Below are 6,934 nucleotides of genomic sequence, written 5' to 3' on the forward strand. Positions count from 1 at the left end.
CTTCAGATTGCACCTAGCCTTTCAATCCTACTTAGCTCATTTTAGCTTCTTTTCTTCTTTCTACGAAACAAACCTACAAAAACACTAAAAGATGTAAATGAATCATAAATATAGAGAACTAAACATAAAAACCAAGATTAAGAGGGCATATAAATATATGACAATATGAGCACATCAATGTCCAATTTCTAAAATTGATCACAGTTTAAAACTTTACTAGTACCAAGAATAGGCAGAGTGGAGCATAGTGGATTTAAGGTTTACATCGAAAAATCTTTTATACACAACTTCAATTTCTCAAACCCGGTTTGCATTCTATTTAGGACTTATTATACCTAAAAATAAACATTTTTTTTGGAATAATAAGTGGATCTCAATCCATTAAGTTTCCAGCCTCATCTCTCACAATTACCCTTATTCCTCCATGTTCAGAGTCACTTTGAAGCGCACTGTCATGCCCCGATTTTCAAGCACAATTAATACACAAATTAACAAACACAAATACCCCGGGCGTGATGCTTCAGACATCAACACTAAATACCTAGAAATTTTTTTTTAAAACAAGTACAAAATGATGCGCTGAACCCACAATGTCAATACAGATTCGTTCTTTAGAGTCACATCTTTCATTACATCAAGTTTACAAATTAAATTGAAATAACAATTCAATAAGCAGACAACCCCACCACACTTACTACACAGCGGAAGACTAACAAGTACATACAACAATAAGTTCCTAAACTCACGACTGCAATGGCAAGGGACCACAGCTCCATCACGTGCACCCTAACCTGTAGAATAGACCCCCTACACCATTGATTAATAGTGCACCCGGTTAAAATAACAAACCCGGTAAGCTTTTCCAAGCTCGTGTGAGTAACTCAAAACAAACAAACAGAAGCACATGCTTAAACCATCTCAACCTAAAAAAAATCGATATGCAATTATCACGACAAATAACATCAAGTTTCACATCCTACAATATCATGCTCATGTAAGTTAACTCATATTAAAAATCCACATGCTCTGACTCTCGACTCATGCATCAAATTTCACAATACTTCAACAAAGAATCAAACTCTAGTGACGTTTTAAACATTTTAAAACACAACAATCTACAAAACCAACCTTCATTTGTCTCAACAAAAGTTGTTGTCATCTCAGTGACGACTCAAATCATTTTTAGTCTCAACGACACACCCACAAAATCACACTTCTTTCCTCTCAACATAAAGCATTTGTCAAAATTATGACATTACAACTCACTACATATCTCAAACCCCAATTGCACTCACAATACGAATTAAGTAAAATCAGTAATCCCTGCGTAGAAACTTAGTTCAGGAGATCACATTAAAAACAATCAATAGAAATCGTAGTAATCCCTGCATAGAGTTTAGTTCAGGAGATTACATTAAAACAAAAAAAATTTGTACCAACAGTGTCTAGAGACTTGGGTGACTGATAATATGATACCCGAACTTATAAAGTTATCAAAGTAATACCAAGACTCAATTTTTCGTATCTCTGTCGTACCTATGGTTATTTTCCGTCACGGCACCGTTAATTTAACTACGTGTGACGCACATGACTCGTTAAATGAGGCAAAAAAGACTTATTTGCTCTCAATTTGATTTTTTTCTTTTGTTTGTTTTTTTTTTTTTTTAAGAATACTCAGTTCGTTAAATTTTCTCTCTCTTATTCATCATCCTCTTCCTTGAAATAGATTTGGTTAACTATCATTGTTCTGATTTCATCTCTCATCAAATTCAATCTCTTGCAATTTTCTTTTCCATTCAAATCCACCACTAGTCCTACCTCAGTGACAATAATCAAGATAAGTATTTGAACCTAGCAATTCTTCATGTTCATCTTCTTAAATCCAGTAAAAAAGCCTGAAAAAAAAAAAAAAAACTAAGAAATCCTAGCAATTGTTCATGTTCTTGAGCCTATTCATGTTCAACTAAGAAATCCTTCACCATTCTTGTTTTAAGAAGAACAGCCCACGTTATCAACTAAACGTGGTAAATGTGTAAGGAAATAGTCAACAATAAGCTACACTACCCTAACATTTAGGTAGGTTATTAACAGAAAAATAAAAACCTAACAGAACGTCCTAAAAACCTGACATTCCCTCCCTTAAACTAACTGCACTAAGACATTAGTTTACGACAGGTTCTTAACACACTCCCAACAAACCTCGCAGTTTCTGAAATAGTTCAAGCTTGAGTGGTTTGGTCATTATGTCTGCTATTTGATCCTTCGTCCCACAATGCACCATCTCTACAATTCCTTTTTTCTTCAATTCCCTTAAGAAGTGAAATCGCACTTCTATGTGCTTGCTGCGACAGTGTAAAACTGGGTTCTTAAACAATTTGATTGTTGAGCTGTTGTTATAAAACACAGTTGGTGCGGCTGAAATAGCCTCATAATTTAACCCTGCAAAATGTAGTTGTCAGTATAGGATAAGCAGGGATCGTTCAGTCCGGGGATTGTAGGGTACACATACACAAAAAGGTCAATTAACAAATAAAAGAATAAAATGTTGGGTTTTGAAATTTGGTTTCTAATCTACTTAAAATAAAAACAAAATAAATAAAACTATCTACAATGATCGACTTCTTCACACTCAAATCAGAATTTTCAAACCATATCAACATGCAATGAATTGTTTCAATCTATACAACATAAAATCGTGTCAACACTAAATATCATAAATGAATTCGACGTACAAGTCTGAAGAGATCTTGTACCACTTGAATTCTTCTTTTTAATCTCCTAAGTTAGGAAAAGTCCATAACTTAAAATATTTCATATAAAACATCACGTTAATACTGAAGAGCATCCGTCAACATTAAATATGAATCATTAAGTGCAATTAGAATTCTGAATTCAAACATGTATGCATCCATAAGAAGTTACAAACGCACAAACATGTAGCATATAATCTCGACCATTGTGCATAGCCTTTACCACTTCAATTTCTGCCCTAAAACGATTAGGGGAATTAGAACACAAATTTGGCTTTATTAACCTGCAGATTAACATCATTGTTCAACCAAAATCATATGCTTAAAGATACAAAAGGATGGCACAAAATCAGATTGTAAAATATCATAAACAACTCAAGAACATAAAGAAATGAATCTGAAAATTACTAATATAAACTCATTCTCAACAAAAATCCAACTCCAATAACAAAGTTCATAATCAAAATCTGAAATTCAATACTAAAGAGTACGAAAACAGAAATAAGGGCCATGGATTACACTTTTTGATCTTCAAGGAAGCTTGGAGAACATCAAGAGAACACAGGGCTAGGCCTTCAAGAACACGAACAGCCTTGGAGAAGTCCTAAAGCTCTTCACGACAAGAGGCTTTTTTTGAATATTGGAGAGGGTTTTGGAGAGAAGAGAGCTAGGCTAATGAACTGCATTTTGTGTGAAGAAGTGATGATTTTGGAGTAGAGAATGGTTGCTATTTATAGTGAAATCCTCCTATCTTGTGATGCAATCATGGCCAATCATCTAGAGGTGATTTCTCCTCCAAATTTCCTTGATTTTCTCATGACATAGTCTTGATTTTTCTGATCTCTTTTCCCCTTAAAATGCTCCTTCTCTTTCCTTTGAATAGTGACCAAATACATCCCTTATTCTTCTCCTTTGAATTGCACTAATTTCTTCTTCCAAGAATTGTGCACAAAATGAACTCCTACAATCAAGAAAAATCAGAAATTAATTAGTGTCTATAATCAATAGAAAATAAGATAATTAGGAATAAATATTGACTATAAACACTCCCTTTTATCTCCTTGAATTCTTCCTGATTTATGCAAGGTCTTCTTCTCTTTCAAGTTTCCTTGATTTCATCACTCAAGAGTTCTCAATGGGATGGACTCTCTTTAGAAATAGGAAAGTTCAAATGAAGAAAGTTCCCTAAAACAAAATAGGAAATATTTCCTAAAATGAAATAGGAAAGTTTCTAAAATGACTTGTCCTTCATTTACGCTCATTTATGCTCTTTTTTACCTTTTTTCTCCATTTCCGACCTTGAAGTACCTAAAAACAGAAACTACTAGACATGGTACCCGCGCTTTGCTGCGGGATTTGTTGTTTGGTAATAAAAATTTACAATAATGAAAAATATAATTGAAAATGACTTTATTATCGATCAAACTGATAACATACCATATATTACATTAATCAGAATAGTGTTTTTGTGAAGAGACACAAACTGTTCATTTTTTTTTACCACAATTCATTATTTCATTGAAACACATTAGACAAAATTTACAGCTAATTAATATGGATGAAAACAATCATGAATGCCAAAGTTACCGAGTATACATGCATTTCAAAGAAAATGACATAAGCTTTTGCTTTTCAAAAATCAAAGGCCAGCTTTAACTCACATGATACAGATATGATATGACATGAATTGCAAAGTAAAAATGATGGAATTGGAACTCAACCAACACTAAGCGATAACATTCTTGGCAAAAGAGAAAAGAGGACAACGTGCATAGATTTCATTGTTTTCTGTGGTTAATCACTTGCACAATATTTGGTTAAAATAAGAAACCCCAGCAAAATACTAATACAAAGGAAGAGTCAAAGCAGTGTTTTGTTTCCACTCCTATAGTCAACAAAACCCAATAAATTCCAAATCTTCAGCTCTCTCCAGCACATAGTATGAGAATATGGAGCATCCTAGCATCAAATGTTTCCCTCCTTTGGGTGAAAACTAAACCAACATCTTCAGAAACTCAAGACGAAGGAAAAAGAAAAAAAAAAAAAAATTCCAAACAGTCAATATGTACATAAATGAAGTCGTGTATAGAGAATCAAAGTAAAATTTTGGAGGAAAAGTAAGTCGGAACTGAAACCTAGTGAACAGAGTGAGAATGGAATCAATACCAGACCTTCAAAATTAGATTTTCAAAGCCTCTGGTTTCAGCTTTAGGCTCTTCAAGAGTAAGTCTCACCTGCAAAACCAACATAGAGAAACGGAGGCTTGATACATAATATATGTTAATGGCCTCATGACGGTATCTCCGTCTATTCATATTCTGTGGATATCCATAAACTTGGCCAGGATGTAATAATTCCCTTGATGAATAAGGATGAACAAAATTACACATTTTGCTTCTTTGCTTTTTTACTTAATCACTTCCTTTTAGCCATGTTCTAGAAGAGCACATTGCCTTTTTCTCCTAGACCATTTGAAACATACCTGATATTGTTTTGAAGTTTATTTGATTTACTCCTTTTTGTTTTGGACTCTATAATGTAAGGCTAACCTTCCTATCTTATGCTTGGAGGCATTTACTTTGAGACATACCAGATATACACTTTCTAAAGCATAAACCAAAATTGATAGATTAGAAAACTAAATCAAACAGCAGCATAACAACATGGGTAACTGAAACTTATACATTGAGATACATTCCTTCCTTCCTTCCCAAATCAAAACCCAATAATACCTCAATAAGTTCTTATCAAATTAGAACCCCATATACTTCCAACAACAACAACAACAACGAAAAACATTTGAATACTCTAGACCCCAGAATCAATCAAAATTTTCAAATGATCAAACACTACAATTTTACCTGAAAAAACTAAGCAAAAATAAAACTCTAAGTCAGCAACCAACTCACCTCAGACCAAAATGTGAATTGATTCATTAATCACAGTAACTTTATTCAATCTCATACGTCTTTCACCAAAATCTAAACAAACGATACGACGAACGATCCAAAGCAATAAAGGTTGAAACTTGAAGGAGAGAAACTAACCTCCGATCTCAGATGATGACGTGAGAATTTGCCTCCGATCTCTCTCTCTCTTCGTGCAAACCAAAGAAACACACCCGTTTCTCTATCTCTCTATCTCTTCGTGCAAAGCAAAGAAACACAACCGATTTCTCTCTCTCTCTCTCTCTCTCTCTCCTCGATCGTTCTTGATAATTGATAAAGATGGTTTACAAGACTGTAGAAGAAAGAAGAAATCAAGTGGAGGTGATATATCAAGGTCAGGACTCTAACCACAAAACCGTAAGTAAACCGAATAGAAAGGGCAAAAGCAGAACTGAAAATTGGGGTAAAGTTCAGATCGATCTAGAAGAGTTGATTTCAATTTATAGTCTGGAAGAGTTGATGTCGGTGTTGAGATGTCGGTGTAGAAGGATGCTTCCAGAAAGGGCAAATCGCATAACTGAAAATTGGGGTAAAGTTCAGATCGATCTAGAACTTGATAAAGAAGACAAAAACCAGATATTTTTCAAAGAATCTGGAAACACGGTTTGGAAACTGACAAAAGGGTATGAATCCAAAAGTAAGGGCAAAAGCGACTTTTCAAGACCTGATGAACAGTAGTAACAGTACCAACCCAACCGGCCTTTCGTATATAGTATAATATTATAATTAGTAATTTTAAGAAAATAACTTAGCCAAATGAGGGAAAATACATATTAAAAACGTCACACATTGTGCTCCTATCAACAGTCGTACAGTCTTTTTGCAAACAATTGAACATCTTTAGGATTCTCTGTACCCAAACAACTTGACATGCACACCCCGCTGCAGCCACGAACTCAGCTTCGGTTGTAGACAACGCAACAACGGGTTGTTTTCTTGAGGACTAAGAAACAGCACCAGAGCTCATCATAAACACATAATCGGAGGTGCTTTTACTCTCCTCAAGGTCTCTGGCGTAGTCACTGTCAGTATACGCCACCAAGTCATCAACCCCTCCCTTTCTATAAAAGATTCCAAAGCTTGTAGTTCCCCTCAAATACCTCAAGACCCTTTTTGCAACTTGGAGATGAAGTAGAGTTGGCCGATACATAAATCTGCTGATTAAGTTCACCACAAACATTAAATCTGGACGTGTGGCTGTTAGGTACATCAAGCAGCCCACAATTTGCTTGAAGT

Source organism: Rosa rugosa, chromosome 7 (genome assembly GCF_958449725.1).
Source record: "Rosa rugosa chromosome 7, drRosRugo1.1, whole genome shotgun sequence".
In the NCBI taxonomy this organism is placed as follows: domain Eukaryota; kingdom Viridiplantae; phylum Streptophyta; class Magnoliopsida; order Rosales; family Rosaceae; genus Rosa; species Rosa rugosa.